The sequence below is a fragment of the Salmo salar genome, chromosome ssa24 (assembly GCF_905237065.1).
Source record: "Salmo salar chromosome ssa24, Ssal_v3.1, whole genome shotgun sequence".
In the NCBI taxonomy this organism is placed as follows: domain Eukaryota; kingdom Metazoa; phylum Chordata; class Actinopteri; order Salmoniformes; family Salmonidae; genus Salmo; species Salmo salar.
Window position 1 is genome coordinate 6,579,148 of NC_059465.1, and position 22,201 is coordinate 6,601,348.

General features: G+C 43.1%; 1 protein-coding gene across 3 annotated transcripts in view; it reads right to left on the minus strand.

Moving 5' to 3' along the window:
• LOC106585190 (F-box and leucine-rich repeat protein 17) overlaps positions 1 to 22,201 on the minus strand; it is a 316,982-nt gene that overhangs the window by 220,045 nt on the left and 74,736 nt on the right. The window lies entirely within an intron of this gene.

The following is a 22,201-nucleotide window of genomic DNA, read 5'->3' on the forward strand; positions in this document are numbered from 1 at the left end:
TGTTGACTCTCCCTGTTCCTCTCTCATTTAAACCCCAAAACACACAACATTTTGGTCAATATAAAGATGAAAAGAAGAGAACACTAGGGTGAAAAGGGGATAACCGTATCCCTCCAGTGGGTCCTGCATGAACTCCACAGAGACAGAAGAAAGAAGACGGGAGGCGGAGGCACGGGACTGCAGACTTACAGATCCATATTATCCCACACTAGGTTACAAGACAAACTAAAGTATACAGCAAAGGCTGAGCTAGAGCAGTGCCATGGAAACAATGCGAGTGTTTGGTTTTACTATCCTTGTGGGGACCAGAAGTCCTTGCCAGTCCCCACAAGAGAAAATGCTATTTTAGGGGTCAGGTTTAAGGTTAGGGTTAGGTTTTGTGGTTAAGGTTAAGGAAAATGGGATTTTGAATGGGAATCAATTGTTTGGTCCCCAGAAAGATAGTAAAACAAACATGTGTGTGTGTGTGTGTGTGTGTGTGTGTGTGTGTGTGTGTGTGTGTGTGTGTGTGTGTGTGTGTGTGTGTGTGTGTTTTGGGGTTTAGCCCTGGTTGAGCGCTTCTCAGATTACATATAGTGCTGACATTGCTAATAACACAAAATACCAATATCCTTGTTCATTTAATAAAGCCAGACATGCCCTTTGAAACGGGATGTTTTCCATATAAATCAACGAGCTGCTTTGATGTTTATGAGAGAGCATTACGAGGAGGGGAAACGTGAGAGGAGGAACCCATGGGGTTCTGGTATACTGTTCTACAAAAGACTGCACAGACATCATACACACACACACACACAAATACACGTTCCCAGCTTCCCCACTGTGTTCACACTGAAAAGATGCATCATCTCAGAGACTATTGTGATGCACCCCATGAATCATGTTCATAATGAAAGATAAAAGAATGCACATCATTTCCAGTGTCCCAGATGAGACGGGGTTTGGACTGGCCACTGAGCATGGCAAACAGCCTTAGTGTCAGATCCGAACGCGAAATCGGTCATTTGTCCAGCGTGCCGTTACCAGTTGGGTTTGAAGAACTTGGAAAAACAAAACCTCCCTGTTTCAGAAGGTTTGAAACAGGTTGTCGCCCTACTGAACATGATCCGGAAGGTGGCCCTTGCAGGAACACTGGTCGTCTTTACTACTTCAGGGTCAACAGAAGTTTAAACGGCTACAGGTGGGAAGCAAATTAAAGATTACGGTCTGTGAGAACCTCATCAGTGAAACCGGTGACACACACACAAACACTGAAAACTCTCTCTCAAACACACCCCTTTCTCTTAGAAACAAACACACCATTTAAAAATGTTTTATTGTTACATACAGTACACGCAAAATGTGTTGTTTTCCAGCTTGGGTATTTGAACCGCTAGGCTACCTGCCACCCATTTCAAAGCGAGACTCTTTCTAACCACATCAGATATGATCAAAGAAAACAGTCACACAGACACACAGACTGCTATTTACCTCTGTGCTAAACAACTGCTGATCAGAGACTCTCCCATGTTAAATCAGTCTGATTCTGACGTCTCTTAAACATCATGTGACGCAGCTATGTCAAAGGGTGACCACCTCAGACTGTCCCGTCTGCTTTATCCATGTCTGTCTGGCTCTCTATCCAGAAACAACATTGATTGGCCAGCGTGTCCCCTCACCTAGTTCCCAGGTCTAAATCCGTCTTAATTAGAGAAAGCAAGAAAAACATATTTCTTCTCTCTCCTCCCCTCTCTTTCATGCCGGTCTTTAGGCCAAAGACTCGGTCGCATTTTTCCATACTTTCTTCCCATTTTTCTCTCCGTCGTCTTTTTGTTATCTTAAAGGTTATCAGGGCGAGGGAGAGGAAGATGGAACGCCAAGGAGAGCGAGAGACAGAGAGGAGGAGGAATACAGAGGAGGCTCATCAGTCTCTGCTTTGCTCAGCCAACATACCATCCATTACTCCTGCTCAGACTGAAGTTACCTACACATGATTGTCTTGCCTCAACAAAGTCCTCAAATGAAGCCAAATGTAAAGCTATATTCATCTCTCTTCTATTTCAAAATTGGGTTTGCATAGAAAGTGATACACTCTATATACAAAATGTATGTGGACACCCCTTCAAATTAGTGGATTCGGCTATTTCAGCCACACCAGTTGCTGACAGGTGTATCAAATCGAGCACACAGCCATGCAACCTCCATAAAGAAACAATGGCAGTAGAATGGCCTTACTGAAGAGCTCAGTGACCATCATAGGATGCCACCTTTCAAACAAGTCAGTTGGTCAAATTTCTGCCCTGCTAGAGCTGCCCCGGTCAACTGTAAGTGCTGTTATTGTGAAGTGGAAATGTCTAGGAGCAACAACAGCTCAGCCGCAAAGTGGTAGGCCACACGAGCTCGCAGATTCATTGGGGCAGGTAGCGTTCTCCTGGCATTCGCCAAACCCAGATTCGTCCATCGGACTGCCAGATGGTGAAGTGTGATTCATCACTCCAGAGAACGCTTTTCCACTGCTCCAGAGTCCAATGGCGGCGAGATTTACGCCACTCCATCCAGCCGAGACTTGGCATTGCGCATGGTGATTCTAGGCTTGTTTGCGGCTGCGCAGCTATTGAAACCCATTTCATGAAGCTCCCAAGGAACAGTTCTTGTGCTGACGTTGCTTCCAGAGGCCTTGGTAGTGGGTGTTGCAACTGAGGACAGGAGATTTTTACGCACGGTCCCCAACTGTAAAGTTTGGTGGAGGAGGAATAATGGTCTGGGGCTGTTTTTCATGGTTTGGGCTAGGCACCTTAGTTCCAGTGAAGGGAAGTCTTAACGCTACAACATACAATGACATTCTAGACGATTCTGTGCTTCTAACTTTGTGGCAACAGTTTGGGGAAGGCCCTTTCCTGTTCCAGCATGACAATGCCCCTGTGCACAAAGCGAGGTCCATACAGAAATTGTTTGTCGAGATAGGGGTGGAAGAACTTGACTGGCCTGCACAGAGCCCTGACCTCAACCCCATCGGCACCTTTGGGGTGAATTGGAACACAGACTGCGAGCCAGGCCTAATCGCCCAATATCAGTGCCCGATCTCACGAATGCCCGTGGCTGAATTGAAGCAAGTCCCCGCAGCAATGTTCCAACATCTAGTGGAAAGCCTTCCCAGAAGGGTGGAGGCTGTTATAGCAGCAAAGGGGGGCCCAACTCCATATTAATGCCAATGATCTTGGAATGAGATGTTCGACGAGCAGGTATCCACATACTTTTGGTAATGTAGTGTATGTTGGAATCCTTTTGAAATAGAATATAATAAAATGTATAAATATAATAATATAGTTCTGTGCTCCATATGCGGAATGAGAGAGAAAGATGAAGGTTTTTCCTACTGTATGTTTTCAGATCAGTGCAGACGAGGAAGAGGTGATCAGTTTAGACTATTGAGATGCACCCCAAGTCTTTTTCTGTATTTTTCTATTGGAAAGTACTCTGCATCCAGGAGGGACATGATTTGAACAGCTGGCATATGAAGCAGGTTGGCCTGAAAGCAAACCTTCACTCTGCCAATAGACCATCAGGAAAACATTTTCAGTTTGAGTACCAACAGAATCAAAACCAACATTCTGACATGATTCCTAAATGACTGCCGTCTGGACCAAGGCAAACAAATCATGGACTGGCCATATTCAAACTGTCCATCAGAGCTGTGTGTGTGTGTGTGTGTGTGTGTGTGTGTGTGTGTGTGTGTGTGTTAACTCATAACAGGTGAGAGGGGAGACAGAGAGAGGAGAATCCTATCCCACCAGCGCGTAACAGGGCAGGATGGGCACGGTTTCATACGAACTGTACCGTCCATTAAAAGTGGTGTGTGTATGTGTGCGTGCAAAACACTAGGGAACAGTATCTCTGCACCCTTCACTCCTCTTCATGCTCACTCATTCCTCAGCCTCTCACTCGGGTCTTGGTTTAAAAAGATGAAAAGAGGAGTGCAGAAGGAGTGCCTAGCTCACAGAGGTCTGAAAGCCTTTTAGGTAGGGGATCTGGTTTTTAATGGTCTCATTCAGAGTCTGAAGGGCTCGGTTTTGTTCCAGTCAGTCCCTGAGCTAGGTTTGGGAAGGAGGTCGTCATTTAGCTGACTGCAGGGGGTGTCGTTGAGAAAACGCTGGGGTAGCAGACTTCTAGTCTAAAGTGGGCATTTAAAAACCTGTCGATGGCAGCTCACACAGAGCCTCATGAAGTATTGAACAGGTGCTCCAGCATTATCCACACGCACGCACATCGAATCCGGTCGTGCGTGCGTCAGTCCTTTAAAAAAAAAAAGTCAAAACAATACGGCCGCTTCTCTTTTCCCACCGTGCCTGTCAGAAACCCAACTCAACCCACGGAACAAGAGCGGAAAACCCGCTACAGTTGAACCAGTTGAAACCCAGCCTGTCTACATCAGTCCATTTATTAAGAGGGTTTTATTAAAGCACTCCAAGCAGCTTCAGGGCTTCCTGATAACGCTCGTAAACTGACACAGAAGCGGAATGTCGAAGCGGGATGGTTCTCATCAAAGCTATTTTTCCAGAGCAATCATTTCAACTCATAAACACTCTCCCAGGATGGATATCTCCTTGTTTATAGCGCCGATGATGGCTTCATGAAGGAGCAGTAACACACAAAAGACAACTCACATGGACACTTAGTATTGATTTGAAAAGACTGAGGTGGCGAAAAAGGTAAATGAACACTTCCCTATTGTAAGTAAATAGAGTAAATGCGAGCTAGGGTCCAACGTAAATGATCTACAACACAGTAATACAAACACACACACACACAGTATGCCACATGATTCGCACATAGCCTACAGCATAGATTTAAATTGCATATTTGTTTTTTTGTAAACACTTTGGAACCCAATAGGCTACATTTCGTAGAATATATGGACATGGTTCATCCAGCACACACAGCTCCTGATGAACTGTGAAGTTGTTTGCTGACATTGGCCTGTCTAGAGTATTGCCCCCGTCACTCAAACGCAACTTCATCCCAACACTGAACTTTACAACGCTGGTAGAACTCTTTGTTTACTGTTAAAATGTTCCAACTTCAACTGCCACTTGAGCTCTGCTAACCCCTCTCAGGGAGGCCTTGGTGTGAACCACACTAAACGTCACAACACGTCTGTGTGTGTTTGTGTGTCCCTCTCAGAAAAACGGTGGGGTCTCCTGTGTGGGTGCTCTGACAGGCCACCTAGCAACCCCTCATCTACCCAGCAAGGAAATCTTCCCTGTTGATGGCTGTGTATGTATGTGTGTGTGTGTGTGTGTTTGTGACCTGCCAACGTGGGTAGCTGTATGTGATGACACAACTAATCCTCTGACCACTTGACTACCCACGATGCCCCACTGTGGGCTGGTGGCGTTCAAAGGCTTTGGGTAAACACGAGGGCCGTGTTTAATTTCCCTCTTTCTCCTCTTCCTCTCTTTCCCTCTCCGTGACTGGTATTTCTCTACTGTTTCAGTTTCTTTGTTTCCCTTCGCTGTACTCTGTCTCTCTTGTCTGTCTCTGTGCACTAAGGTAACTAATCTTAAGAGGCAGCAGAGCAGGTGAAGGACGGCTGGTGTTGTGTTGTAAACAGACCAGGGGGACCCCAGGCCCTGTCTGACAGAAAGGTCACACCTTTCGCACATCAGGAACAAACACAAACAGTTCACTGAAGAGGCAACCGAGCGAAGCGAACTTTGCTTTGAGCACGTTGACTCACCCACAGTTTGCTGCTGGCACTTCTTTAACTGGAACCCAACGAACCCATAAAGGACTTTAGTGTCAGTGAAACCTGCCTAACAGCAAAAGTAAGCTAGGACCTCGTTTGAAAAAAAGCAGTGGAAGTTATTTCTCGACATCAATTCATCATACATACATCATAAAATCTAGATCATTCTATCATATCAAAAATGAAGGCAGGGTTGGGAGCATGAAGGCCTTTTACAACTGTCTGGAAAAGTTGAAATTCAGCCCAAGATCAATATTTCAACTTTACACCCTAGTCAATTTCCAAACGTAAAAATCTATAAAGATAGCTTCCCCATCTCTCCCTCTTACACACTGGAGATCAACTACCGTCCACTTTGGAACATCGACTCTAGACATAAAGACAGCTTCTTACACTGTAGCTGGAAACAAAGTCACACAGAGGGAGATCTGACAATACACCATTCTCACACACACACACACCCTCCCTCTATCACTGTCAACAACCCTGATGATACCAGCGTTAGCTAGAATCTGCATGGGCGATCATCGCTACGGTGATTGATCCCATGATTCCCTGTGGAGCGTGAATCGCAAAGCAAAAATTGCCTGTCATTTGCATGATGCCCTCTGCACCTACTTTCCTAGCAGATTGTGTGTGTGCGTGTGTACTGTAAGTGTGCGGGAGTGCTCGTTAGAGTCACAGCACACACACACACACACAAAATCATGGCTTAGAGATGAATATGAGCAGTTCTTGTAGGCCTATCCCTGAGGATCAATAGTGCTTTGTAAAGTGTCAAACAGAGGGATATCAAACGCTACTTTGGAGGAAAACCAGCCATTGTATCCCTTACCACAAAGCACGCTATCATTTCACCACACTGGAGAGAAGCACAATCAATGGTGTGCTGGAGTTACCCTGCATAGACATCCATTGAAATCCCTGACATCTTACCATCCAACTGCTTAAAACGGGCACAACCAGCCCTCACCTGTCCATTGTAGTCTACTGTGATGTGCAGTGGATTGTCTGGTGAGTGTTCTGGCACAAAAGCTCAGGTGTGCATCAGCAGGTAGCTGCGTGGACTATGGAGTGATCAGTCCCAATTGACATTATTCACGTAGAGTGTTTGAATGCATTACTTTTCCGACCCTCAAAGCTATTTTCCCTGCGCCGACCAACGGATGTTGACACGGAGGGTTGAGTTGAAGAGGATTCTCTGACCCTAGGTCTGCCTTTTATAAATAGACCACATATAGACGTTTCCCAATGTCAAAGTATAGTCCTCGCTAAACCTCTATATTGGATTGTTCTGTTGACAAGCCTTCCCGAATTTACTCCTCCTATCCACATGAATAGCATGTGCGTGTGTACTTTACGAGCCTTCAGAGAGACAGAGAGAGCCACCTCCATTCTCCGTCGACATGAGCAGTGTTTATGGACAAAGAGCTGGCTAGAACACAGAGCTCTTTAACAACCAACGGGAGATCAAGCTGAAAGAGTTGACTTCTCCGTCGGCAGAGACAAGCCTCCTGTTACTCCAACGTTGTATTTCTTTGAGAGGATATTGATCGTGTTTGTGTTGATTAGAAAGGCAGGTCTTTGATGTTAATCTTGGAACTATTACAGGTCTGACTAACTCTAGACACTGCTAAGACTCTGTATAGCACAGTTAAGCTTTTGGGGGGGGAAGCGTAAACCAATGGAAAATGATGCCATGGCCCATGAAAAACTCATTTAATCTTGGTGTGTGGGTGTGTTCCCCTTATTCATCTACATAAAAAGACAGTCAGTCGAAACATCTAACTTTTATGTTTCCAACACACACACAAAATGGTGAAACCTTCCAAATGCAAAGTTTATATATACATACACTACTGTTCAAATTTTGGGGTCACTTAGAAATATCCTTGTTTTTGAAAGAACAGCACATTTTTTGTCCATTAAAATAACATCGAATTGATCAGAAATACAGTGTAGACATAGCTAATGTTGTAAATTAATGTTGTAGCTGGAAAAGGCTGATTTTTAATGGAATATCTACATAGGCGTACAGAGGCCCATTATCAGCAACCATCACTCCTGTGTTCCAATGGCATGTTGTGTTAGCTAATCCAAGTCAAATCAAATCAAATTTTATTGGTCACATACACATGGTTAGCAGATGTTAATGCGAGTGTAGCAAAATGCTTGTGCTTCTAGTTCCGACCGTGCAGTAATATCTAACAAGTAATCTAACAATTTCACAACAACTACTTTATACACACAAGTGTAAAGGAATGAATAAGAATATGTACATATAAATATATGGATGAGCGATGGCCGAACGGCATAGGCAAGATGTAATAGATGGTATAGAGTACAGTATATACATATGAGATGAGTAATGTAGGGTATGTAAACATTATATAAAGTGGCATTGTTTAAAGTGACTAGTGATACATTTATTACATTCAATTTTTAGTTATTAAAGTGGCTAGAGATTTGAGTCAGTATGTTTGCAGCAGCCACTCAATATTAGTGATGGCTGTTTAACAGTCTGATGGCCTTGAGATTGAAAAATAGCTTCTGTCTCTCTGTCCCAGCTTTGATGCCCCTGTACTGACCTCGTCTTCTGGATGATAGCGGGGTGAACAGGCAGTGGCTCGGGTGGTTGTTGTCCTTGATGATCTTTTTGGGTCGCGGTCAGTACAGGTGCATCAAAGGCTAATTAATCATTAGAAAACCCTTTAGCAAATATGTTAGCACAGCTGAAAACTGATGTGCAATAAAACGGGTCTTCTTCAGACTTGTTGAGTATCTGGAGCATCAGCATTTGTGGATTCAATTACAGGCTCAAAATGGCCAGAAACAAAGATCTTTCTTCTGAAACTCGTCAGTCTATTCTTGTTCTGAGAAATGAAGGCTATTCCATGCGAGAAATTGCCAAGAGTTCCAAGAGTTCCTCTGTCCAGTGTCTGTGTTCTTTTGCCCATCTTAATCTTTTCTTTTTATTGGCCAGTCTGAGATATGGCTTTTTCTTTGCTCTGGCTGGGCCACTCAAGGACATTCAGAGACTTGTCCCGAAGCCACTCCTGCGTTGTCTTGGCTGTGTGCTTAGAGTCGTTGTCCTGTTGAAAGGTGAAATTCACCCCAGTCTGAGGTCTGGAGCAGGTTTTCATCAAGGATCTCTCTGTACTTTGCCTCGTTCATCTTTCCCTCAATCCTGACTAGTCTCCCAGTCCCTGCCTCTGAAAAACATCCCACAGCATGATGCTGCTACCCCCATGCTTCACCGTAGGGATGGTGCCAGGTTTCCTCCAGACGTGACGCTTGGCAATAAGGCCAAAGAGTTCAATCTTGGTTTCATCAAAACAGGGAATCTTGTTTCTCATGGTCAGAGTCTTCAGGTGCCTTTTGGCAAAGTCCAAGCGGGCTGTCATGTGCCTTTTACTGAGGAGTGGCTTCCATCTGGCCACTCTACCATAAAAGGCCTGATCGGTGGAGTGCTGCATAGATGGTTGTCCTTCTGGAAGGTTCTCCCATCTCCACAGAGGAACTCTGAAGCTCTGTCAGAGTGACCATCGGGTTCCTGGTCACCTCTCAGACCAAGGCCCATCTCCCCCGATTGCTCAGTTTGGCAGGGTGGCCAGCTCTAGGAAGTCTTGGTGGCTCCAAACTTCTTCCATTTAAGAATGATGGAGGCCACTATGCTCTTGGGGACCTTCAATGCTGCAGAACTTTTTTGGTACCCTACCCCAGATCTGTGCCTCGACACAATCCTGTCTCTGAGCTCTACAGACAATTCCTTCGGCCTCATGGCTTGGTTTTTGCTCTGACATGCACTGTCAACTGTGGGAATTCATATAGACAGGTGTGTGCCTTTCCAAATCATGTCCAATCAATTGAATTTATCACAGGTGGACTCCAATCTGTACAAACATCTCAAGGATGATCAATGAAAACAGCATGCACCTGAACTCAATTTTGATTCTCATAACAAAGGTTCTGAATACTTATGCAAATAAGGCATTTCAGTTTGAAAAAATTTATAAAAACCTGTTTTCGCTTTGTCATTATGGGGTGTTGTGTGTAGATTGTTGAGGAAAACAATAAATTTAATCCACTTTAGAATAGTGCTGTAAAGTAATAAAAATGTGGAGAAAAAATATATATATATGTGTGTGTGTGTGTGTGTGTGTGTGTGTGTGTGTGTGTGTTATACACACAGTCAAAAGTTTGGACACACCTACTCATTCATATTTTTTCATGTAGTAACCAAAGAAGTTTTAAACAAATCAAAATATATTTTATATTTCAGATTCTTCAAAGTAGCCACCCTTTGCCTTGATGACCTGGAATGCATTTCAAATAACACGTGTGCCTTGTTAATTTGTGGAATTTCTTTCCTTCTTAATGCGTTTCAGCCAATCACTTGTGTTGTGACAAGGTAGGGGTGGTATACAGACGATAGCCATATTTGGTAAAAGACCAAGTCCATATTATGGCAAGAACAACTCAAATAAGCAGATAGAAATGACAGTCCATCAATACTTTAAGAAATTAAGGTCAGTCAACACGAAAAATTTAAAGAACTTTCAAAGTTTCTTCAAATGAAGTCGCAAAAAAACATCAAGCTCTATGGCACTCATGAGGACCGCCACAGGAAAGTTGCAGCCCAAATAAATGCTTCACAGTGTTCAGGTAACAGACACATCTCAACATCAACTGTTCAGAGGAGACTGTGTGAATCAGGCCTTCATGGTCAAATTGATGCAAAGAAACAATCACTAAAGACACCAATATGAAGAAGAGACTTGCTTGGGCCAAGAAACACGAGCAATGGACATTAGACCGGTGGAAATCTGTCCTTTGGTCTGATGAGTCCAAATTAGATTTTTGGTTCCAACCGCTGTGTCTTTGTGAGATGCAGAGGAGGTGAACGGATCATCTCCGCATGGAGGAGGAGGTGTGATGGTGTTGGGGTGCTTTGCTGGTGACACTGTCTGTGATTTATTTAGAATTCAAGGCACACTTAACCAGCATGGCTACCACAGCATTCTGCAGCGATACGCCGTCCCATCTGGTTTGCGCTTAGGGGTATTTTCAACAGGACAATGATTTGATTTTCAACAGGACAATTGATTTTCAACAGGACAATGACCCAACACACCTCCAGGCTGTGTAAGGGCTATTTGACCAAGAAGGAGAGTGATGGAGTGCTGCATGAGATTACCTGTCCTCCACAATCAGCTGACCTCAACCCAATTGAGATGGTTTGGGATGAGTTGGACCACAGAGTGAAGGAAAAGAAGCCAACAAGTGCTCAGCATATGTGGGAACTCATTCAAGACAGTTGGAAAAGCATTAATCATGAAGCTGGTTGAGAGAATACCAAGAGTGTGCAAAGCTGTCATCAAGGCAAAGGGTGGCTACTTTGATAGGAAATATTTTTTTCTTTGTTTAACACTGTTTTGGTTACTACATGATTCCATAGGTGTTATTCAATAGTTTTGATGTCTTCACTATTATTCTACAATGTAGAAAATAGTGAAAATAAAGAAAAACCCTTGAATGAGTAGGTGTGTCCAAACTTTTGAGTGGTACTGTATATATGCTAATACTAGATATTATCATAGAGCTAGGACTGAGCATGTCTTGATTTAGGAGAAAATGTCCTCCGAGACAGGGTCAATTTACTGAGAGATTATATCCATTTACACATGGATTCTATAGAAACTTCCCCTCCTCCTGTGGATAGAACCTGTTGTCCACGGTTTATGTTATGAAGGAGAGACAAAGTCCTACGCTCTGAACGTGTAAGCTTAGACACATGTGAGCGTGTGTGTTCCCCACTAGCAGTCTTAGGGGTCCAGCCAGACCAGAACATAAATATTACCTATTTCAATGCACTTTCAATTACCCAGGGTTACAGAGGGACTATTAACCTGCTAAACTACAATACACGCGGGATATTTACTAGACGTAGCCTCCTCCAAACACTTGCATTAAAACAGGTATTCCCAAACCCCCAGGGGTACGTGCAACAACAACAAAAAATCCAGTCCATTTATATTTTCCAACGGGGCTATACATTTGGGTGAGGTTGTTTTCTCACCTGAGTAGCCCCGTTTTACTGCCAAAAATCTAATTAAACCATCTAGTGTTCAGCGAAATAACAACACAATGTCAAATACAGGTAGCCTAGTCAAATAATTAGCATCCAATCACATTAACCGTTACTCTCTCGCGGGAATTCCACTAACGGTCCTTATGTTGCCAAACATAGCTGCTGCTCATTCCGTTTGTTCGAAAATGGATAAATGGTTAAAAAGAGTGTAAGGCCCGCGTCCATAGAGACACATACCAGCTCTACTGGTAGTACTGCTACTAACAGCAGTACTACACCTGCACCTGTCGACGAAAAGTTGTTCTGCTTCCACGAGCACATCCATTGCTATCATCAGTAATTCTACATTTGTTGTAAGCCCAGCTAGTATGGACACTGACAGTTGTGAGTCTGATGCAGCCGAAGAGCTACTGCCCCCTTACCCGGGAAAGCACCGAAAAAGAGACGGGGGACGTTGGACCATCGAAGAGGCGCAAATATGATGAGAACTACATTGATTTGGGGTTCACTTATATTGGGAGTTCTGCCTTTCCTCAGCCACAGTGTGTTATATGTGCAAAAGTACTATCTCACAACTCGATGTCGTCACTCTTGCGCAGACATTTGGAAACAAAACATGCCAATTTGAAAAATAAGCCGCGGGAGTTTTTGGAGGGAGAATTAAGACGAATTTCGAGTAGTAAGACATGTATTAAAGCAACATATACCATTAATAAGAAGGGGCTAGAAGCATTTTATATGGTGAGCTACCGAGTGGCTAGGACAGGCAATCCCCATACTATTGTGGAGAAGATTAATACTTCCTGCTGCGGCGGATATGGCTGGGACAATGCTGGGGGAAAAGGCCCCAAAAAACTACACAGACAATGACCTCATCAAACAACACTGTTTCACAACGCATCAGTGACATGGCAGGAGATGTTTTGAAGCAATTACTGCTTCGCATACAAGCCAGTGAATTATATGCGTTACAGCTGGATGAGTCAACAGACGTGGCGGGCCTGGCACAGCTCCTGCTATATGTCCGTTACGTTTATGGGGGGTCAATTAAGGAAGACATCCTCTTCTGCAAACCACTGGAAATAGGAACAACAGGAGAGGATATTTTTATAGTTCTGGGCAGCTTTGTGACATCAAATGGACTTTGGTGGTCAAGATGTGTTGGTATCTGTACTGATGGCGCAAAAGCCATGACAGGGACACATAGTGGAGTGGTAATGTTTGTGCAAGCAGTTGCTCCCGACGCCACTTGGGTACACTGCAGCATCCACGAGAGGCTCTTGCTGCCAAGGGAATGCCTGACAGCTTGAAAGACTATTTTGGACACTACAGTGAAAATGGTTAACTTTGTTAAAGCAACGCCCAATAACTCTCGTGCATCTTCTGCACTATGCAATGATATGGGCAGCGACCATGTAACGCTTTTACAACATACAGAAGTGCGCTGGTTATCAAGGGGCAAAGTACTGACACGTATCGTATAGTGTGTTTGTGTCAGGCTTACAATGATGGCAAAAAACAACATTTGAGAGTGCGCTGACCCTGGTGCTAGAGGGGGTACGCAGCTGGAGGTTGGATGTTTGAAGGGGTACGGGACTATAAAAAGTTTGGGAACCACTGCATTAAAACATCAAACGGTAAGACTCACTGGGCCTGAAACGGATGTGTGTGTTCCACCAGCCATCGAGACATTGTCACCCTCTCGCTTCCCTTCCGTTCCTATGCTGCTCAAATCTACACCGCATCCCCTCTGCCTTATCAGTGTCACCATAGGTCAGAAAAATTTGGGGCTCACCTGAAGTCAGCAGCCCCCTCTGCTCTCACCCCCTCTGGGCATGTGGCCCCGGCCTGGCAGGGCCTAATGACTAGAGCTAGAGGTGGGCCGCGGGGCAGGTGACAACCTCAGGAATTAGGAGAGTGCACACACACACATGCTTTCAAGACCTATATTAACAAACACAGACACAGGGAAACACACACACACACACACACACACACACACACACACACACACACACACACACACACACACATTTATTCAGAAGGCCTGTAAGAGCAGCAAAGAATCAGTAGTCTGCAGGCGTGTGACAGGGCCAGGGGCAGGGAATTATAGGTCTGTTCCATTGGGTAGTCAGACCAAAGCACATCCATAGAGATTATGCAGGAGGGAGGAGAGACAGTGATGGGAGGACCTGAACAGGAAATATGCTGTATTCATACAGTGAGAGAGCCGGGGTAGTTTCTTACCTAGAGACATAATATAGAGCTGGAGTAAGACAGGTAGCACCTTGGGACGTCTTACTTATACATATACAACATCCAGCAAGCAGGTGAATATGAGAAATGCACTGTCATTTCCACATGTAGCCTATTCCCCATTGTGCCTGTACTCTGCATTGTGTAGCTAATCCCACCGTACATAACGTGTCCAGCATGTTCTCACTGTGTCCGTTTCAAACTCACAGCCCCAGTGTAGCTGTTACAGGATATCTCAATAGTATGTATGTAAAACAGTGGTGTGTACGTGTGATACATACAAAATAGAGGGATAGGAGGCAGGGGAGAACAGGGCAGAGACAAGACAAAGAGATGGAGCAGGAGAGAGAGGGAGTGGGTGATGGTGTACCATGTATGTAAGGGATAAACACTGACGTTCTGTACATTACCTTGGAAATAATGGACCACGCAGCGGGGACGAGGCGGAGTCCCTTGGTGGCGTACATTTTTCTGAGGTAATGTACAGAACGGAGGTGTTTATCCTGCTTATACCACAGTTGCCAAAGAAAACAATACTAACGCACACATTTGCCAGTAGAAATAACATGCTTTCACTGATGGACTATTTAAAGTTGTTCATTATTTTTGTTTCCCGTTGCCATGCTGTATGCCAATGTTCTTATTCCTTGCTTGCTAGCCAGCCAACTACAGCTGACACAGTCACGTCAACCTCTGCAGCGAGAATAAAAGCAAAGTAGCTGCATTTGCGTTTGTTTAAGCTTGTTTTATAGTGAAATGAATTTGGATAGATCTAATGACACGCGATCTTGCCTGGCATAGAAAAGTTTGCCTTCTCGTCAGGACACTGTTCATGACGAGGAGATCGCATTGCATATCAAACACTCTAAGCTAGAAGCTAGCTAAATAGTTTGTTCCTAGCAAACATGCTAATATGACAACCGAATTCAACAATATCCATTGCTGAAAACAGGTGGCCAATCTCGAAACGTGGGAGGATTTGACAGCATAGCGCCACTTGCGTCATGACTGAAACATTGAAGGACCGGAGAAATTCATGTTCATCCCATCATACATCTGATGACCTAATGTGGTGTCTCTCTAAAAACAAATGAATGCTAGTTCGCTAGCTAAGTTTTTCCCTCTTTGGACCTGCGCTTACAATGTATTCAATTTCGGTGTGTGTAGCTGTTGGTTTAGCTTTCTGTAACGTTGTAGCAAGTACAGTCTGCATGTGCAGTGCTTAATATTGCGCCATGATTAGGTTTTTGAATACTAGAATGCCCTTCTAGCCTATCAGAAACGAGTATTCAACAACGCTCTGGTATAATTTGCATTATAAACTGGGTGGTTCGAGCCCTGAATGCTGATTGGCTGACAGCCATGGTATATCAGACCGTATACCACAGGTATAACAAAGCATTTATTTTTACTGCTCTAATTACGTTGGTAACCAGTTTATAATAGCAATATTATAACCTCGGGATTTGTGGTAAATGGCCAGCATACCAAGACAAAGAACTGTATCCAGGCACTCCGCATTGCATCGTGCTTAAGAACAGCCCTAAGCCGTGGTATATTGGTCATATACCACACCTCCTCGGGCCTTATTGCTTAAACATAACCTCTGAGATTTCAACATGAATCCACAGATACTGTCCATTTCTTCCAAACACAACGGGCTTGAGACAATTAGACCATTATCTCTCCCATAACTGTTACAGCTGACAATGAATGGGAATGGGCAGCTGTTAAACGGGAGAGTGCATCATTAACACGGCCTGCACGGCAGCTAATGACCTCTCTCGTGTGTGTGTGTGTCTAATTAGCGAATCAGATCACAATTGGACCTAGGGTCATCGCCAAACACTCATTTACTGCCATATTGGCCACGTCAATTCTAATGCTATGTCAGCAAACGATTGTCTCGGAAAAGATCGACTTGACAAAAACACTGGCGAACGTGCAGTGGTTAAACGTGCGAGTTGGAGCCATTTCTATCAGGAAAGTAACGGCACCACGATGACGCTTTCCCTAACCTTATGGAAAATACCACACTGACCTTGGATCAGTTTCATTTCATCCCCAGTTTAATCCTAACCCCCCCCCAGGTGTGTGTGTGAAGGTTCTGTGCAGACTTAGAGAACCGCGGTTCGCAGGGTTGAACACAGGGAGGGGGCGAGACAGACAGAGAAAGAGAGAGACAGAGAGATGGACAGGAGCCAAGGATCAGTCTAGACACTAATACACCAGGCATGAGACACACAGGCTTTATTGGGACCGTAACACACAATACACACACACACACACACACACACATATTTAGACAGTAAGTCACGGCAGTGGGTTTATTGTATTGGAGGTGTGTGTGTGTGTGTGTGTGTGTGTGTGTGTGTTAGAGCTGGGACGATAAACCAAAAGTTAGACACCGGCCATACCGATCACTTATCGCAGGCATTTTGCTGATATTGTTCATTACAATAAGTAGCCTATATTAGAGAAATGTGAACTTTGAAATAAAATCAGTTTGCGTATATGGATGATTGGTAATGGGACAACTGATGGCTACAACCATCAGACTAGCAGGAGTAGTTTAAAGGGTCATTTAAATTAAAAAAATGGGGTGCACATCCATGTTATAAACTTTGCGTTTTATTTCTTTTTTAATCGCATCAATCCAGGCAATATATCGCAATATGGATTTTAGTCCATATTGCCCAGCTCTAGTGTGTGTGTGTGTGTGTGTGTGTGTGTGTGTGTGTGTGTGTGTGTGAGAGAGAGAGAGAAAGAGAGAAAGCGCGCCCAAACAATCTGGACCTACAGTAACGGCTTAAGGAAAAGACTTTGTACTATATACACCGAACAAATAAACCACTGACAAGATGCACAAGCTAACACACCGCATGATGCCGGTTATACATACTAGTAGGTGTGTGTGTGTGTGTGTGTGTGTGTGTGTGTGTGTGTGTGTGTGTGTGTGTGTGTGTGTGTGTGTGTGTGTACGTGTGTGTGTGTGTGTGTGTGTGTGTGTGTGTGTGTTGGTGAGGGAAAAACATGTACGCCCTTTAGTACACAAAGCAGGCTTACCCCATCCAGAGACTGATGATGATCAAAAGACAGAGGAAAGAGGGATGGAGAGAGGGAGTCTTAAAGACGGCATTAGAAGGATGCATAAAAATCGAATATTATGGGATGGGCCAACTGGGGAGACGGCCCAGCGGGGGATGTCACAGAGATATGGTATCCGTGGGGATCTGTGTGATGTGGGAAGGGGAAGCAGCAAAACCTTGGTTTAGTAGTATGCATACACTCAGATACAATCCTGCTCAAAACACACAGAGATGTATACACACCGAGGCAAACACACACACACACACACACACACACACACACACACACACACACACACACACACACACACACACACACACTCAGACAGGAATGCACTCACTGATATGAAAACAGTCCCAGGGTTGTTTCTGGATCAAAAAGGGTCTAAGAGAAGATTTGAGGCCTCCATCTAGGCGGTGTAGAGAAATTGTTGTATTTTTAAGCCAATTTCCTGCAACTCTACACATTTCTCCATGGAGCTGAGATTAGGGATGTGACAAATGTAAAAGAAAATGGCTTAATGTTGAAACTGACATTTTTTTATCGTTTAAAACAATCTTCTGCAGTCCTGCAGTTTTAAAGTTGAAACAGGAAATGGCCTTCCCCAAAATCGAATCGTCTAGAATGTCATTGAACAGTACGCTGTAGCGTTAAGACTTCCCTTCACTGGAACTAAGGTGCCTAGCCCGAACCATAAAAAAACAGCCCCAGACCAATATTCCTCCTCCACCAAACTTTACAGTTGGCACTATGCATTGGGGCAGGTAGCGTTCTACAACGCTTTGAGCGCTCTCCAAGTCCGGAAGTGAATATCACATAGCGCAAAATTTCAGCCACTGATTAATAACATTTGCCTTTGTACTTCAAGATTGAAAAATATAATAACATAATGTATAATAACATAGAGCTAGCCATTAACGTCCCTTAACGCTCAAAGACAGATTCAATGGCTGTAGCATAGCGTATTCGACTGAATGATTAGCTAATAAATATTTGAGAAATTATGAATAATACGCATATACTTTTACCTGATAATAGACTACTAATGATAATACAACAACTTCAAATACCGAGCTAGTAACGTTAAGTAGTCTAGGAAAACTTAGCCGACCTGAGACATTTTTACAACTCATTGAAACTCTAAAAATAAATACATGGGCAAATGTTACCAAACATGATGATAATAGGCCTGCATTACGGTAGGCAACTAATTGTTCAATTACACTTTCCATCCTTACCTTGGAAGGCCACTGTCTCTGTGCTGATCGCCTGTGAGTGAGACATTAGCTAGCCAATGGGAGCGTAGTAGAACGTCCCTCTGAATAACGGGGCGTAGTGTTGGGTTAACTGCGTTGGGAAAAAGAAAGACGCGGTCCGTTCTGTGAGCTTGTGTGGCCTACCACTTTTCAGCTGAGCCGTTATAGCTCTTAAACGTTTCCACTTCACAATAACAGCACTTACAGTTGAACGCGGCAGCTCCACCAGGGAAGAAATATGACGAACTGACTTGGTGGTAAGGTGGCATCCTGTGCTTTGTTGAAAGTCACTGAGCTCTTCAGTAAGGCATTCTACTGCCAATGTTTGTCTATAGAGATTGCATGGCTGTGTGCTCAATTTTATACATCTGTGAGCTGAAGTAGCCGAATCCACTAATTTGAAGGGATGTCCACATACTTTTGTATATATAGTGTATGTAGCTCTGGCAATATGAATAACTATTGAAAGGTAGCTGGTACGCATTTTTCTACATGCTAATGGACATGGTGCAACCTTTGGTAGGTAGGCTGCTGACTTGGCTTTGTCACAGGGGAAGTGAAATGATACAATTACGTTACTCATGATCATGCAACTAAGTTCCTTGGATTCTCTTTCACGGGTGTCTTTTCATTATCTGGATAGACACTTGTGGTTTCTAACGTTACACCAATAAAAGCAGTGGAGTGTGTAGTGAAGTAAAACTTTAGTAGTCAAAACCATTCATCTTGGGGCGACAGGGCTTGCAAAATGCTATCACCCAATTATACCATTTATAAAATAGTCAGTTACGGTCCCTTCAGAAAGTATGCACACCCCTTGACTTCTTCTACATTTTGATATGTTACAGCCTGAACTTAAAATTGATTCAATGTAGATGTTTTTGTCACATGCCTACACACAAAACCCTGTAATGTCAAAGTGACATTTTTATAACTTCATAAAAAAAATTCTTGAAAGAATACGTATTCAACCCCTTTCTTATGGCAAGCCTAAATAAGTTCAGGAGTAAATATGTTCTTAACAAGTCACATAAGTTGCATGGACTCACTCTGTGTGCAATAATAGGTGTTGAACATGATTTTTCAATGACTACCTCATCTCTGTACCCCACACATACAATTATCTGTAAGGTCCCTCAGTCGGGCAGTGAATTTCAAACAGTCAACCAAAGACCAGGGAGGTTTCCCAATGCCTCGCAAAGAAGGGCACCTATTGGTAGATGGTTAAAAAAAAAAAAAAAAAAAAATATCCCTTGGAGCATGGTGAAGTTATTAATTACACTTTGGATGGTGTATCAATAAACCCAGTCACTACAAAGATACAGGTGTCCTTCCAAACTCAGGTGCCGGAGAGGAAGGAAACCACTCAGGGATTTCACCATGAGGCCAATGGTGACTTTAAAACAGTTACATCTTAATGTCTGTGATAGGAGAAAATGGCTCAACAACATTGTAGTTACTCCACAATACTAACCTAAATGACAGAGTGAAAAGAAGGAAGCCTGTACAGTAAAACAAATATTCCAAAAGTTGCATCCTGTTTGAAACAAGGCACTAAAGTAATACTGCAAAAATGTGACAAAGTGTTACATTTGGGGGCAAATCCAATACAACATTTTACTGAGTACCACTCTCCATATTTTGAAGCATAGTGGTGGCTGAATCATGTTATGGGTATGCTTGTCATCGTTAAGGACTTGGGAGTTTTTCAGGAAAAAAAAAAGAAGAAGAAAAGGAACAGAGCTAAATCTACACTGGAGTTGCACAATCCAGTTGCGGAATGTCTCTTATAGACTTACCCAGAAAGACTCACAGCTGTAATCCCTGCCAGAGGTTATTCTAACCTGTATTGACTCAGGGGGTTGAATATGTATCATCTACTCAAGATATATTTGTGTTTTATTTGTCATAATTCTTTATAAAAAGGTTTTTCCTTTTTTTCCACTTTGAGTATTTTGTGTAGATTGTTGACAAAAAATCCCACTTTATAACACACACAAAAAAAAAAGTCAAGGGGTGTGAATACTTTGAAGGCACTGCATAATTTTAATACAGACTAGCTCAAAAATAAGTGACAAATTATCCAACGGATTCTGAAAATGTTCTGATAAAAAAAAAGTGGTGCAAAAACATAAATTTGCACCCCCTATTTTAATTTGCTCCATGGCTCACCAAGTGGACACAAGGCTGTTTTGCCTCAGTCGCGAATAGGAATAACTTTGCAGCTGTTTCCGATTCATTAAAAACACCATGCTGGTGGGTGGTAACATTCAAATAAAACTAAGCGTAGGCTGTAAAGTCACCGCATTCACACGGACTTGCACGAAGCGGGCAGATCGGCTTTGTCACTTCAAGGCCAAATACACTGAGTGTACAAAACATTTAGAACAGCTTGTTAATATTGAGTTTGGCCCTAAGAACAGCCTCACGCTCTGCCATTTTCCCAACTTTACGATGATAACATGCAGAGCACTTTATATCTGTGACAAATAATTAGAAGAATCATTATCATCTCCTACTAACGTTACAACACTGATGTGCTATGCATTTGTGATAAATGCACTGTGATTTTAATGTAATAGAAGTTTTCAGTTAGGGATTTATTTTCTAAATGTTAACGATCTCAATTTTCGATTAAACGTCACACCCCTAGCTGATATACATTTGCTGTTTTAAAGCTACTTTCCTGCAATTCTACACAGTTTGTCATGCAGCTGAAAGAAAATGTTGCAGTTTCAAAGCTAAATTCCTGCAATTCTACATATTATGGCATGGAGCCGAGAGAACATTTTGCCATTTTAAAGGCTAATTTCATGCAATTCTATGCATTTTGGCCAACACACACAACACTGTGTTATTTTGCTTAAACATAAAATCAATACTGCTAAAATCATTGTTTTTGGAATTTTCAATTCCAAAAATTCCAAAAACCCTGACTGTCTTGCATTTATTTTGGCGATTGTTAGTTCTCAAAGATTATATTATTTAAAAATATATAATAGGTCCATTATCTGTTCAACACTGAACAAAAATATAAACGCAACATGTGAAGTGTTGGTCCCATTTTTCATGAGCTGAAATAAAAGATCCCAGAAACTTTCCACACAAACAAAAAGCTTATTTCTCTCAAATGTTCCGCACAAATTTGTTTACATCCCTGTTATTGAGAATTTTATCCTTTGCCAAGATAATACATCCACCTGACAGATGTGGCATATCAAGAAGCAGATTAAATAGCATCCTGATGAAATAGCACCTTGTGCTGCGGACAATATCATTTGTATTTCTGTCTGTAATAAAACTAATTCCCCAGTGTCGTGAAAACCATAGATTAGGACCTCATTTATTCATTTCAATTGACTGATTTCCTTATATGAACTGTATCTCGCCAAAATATGTGAAATTGTTGCATTTAATTTTTTGTTCGGTATATTTTATATCTGGGGCGGATTTTAACACCTTTGGTCTTAGGCACATTGAAAAAACGTTTAGGCGAACCGTCCAAGGATGGCAGAAAGATCCGAGTCTACACTGTACACAGGCACACACGCTGTGTGGCAACATGCGTCAGTGAAAGAGAGGAGAGGAGAGGAGAGGAGAGGAGAGAGAGAGAGAGAGAGAGAGAGGAAAGAGGGGAGAGAGGGGGAGAGAGAGACAGAAAGAGCGAGAGAGCGAGAGAGAGAGGGAGAGAGAGGATACGATGATAAATTAGCAGGAGGGTTAATAATGTGAGTCTGGTTTCTCTAGAGAACCCAAGTGTGACGCAACAGTCTGCGCGCACAC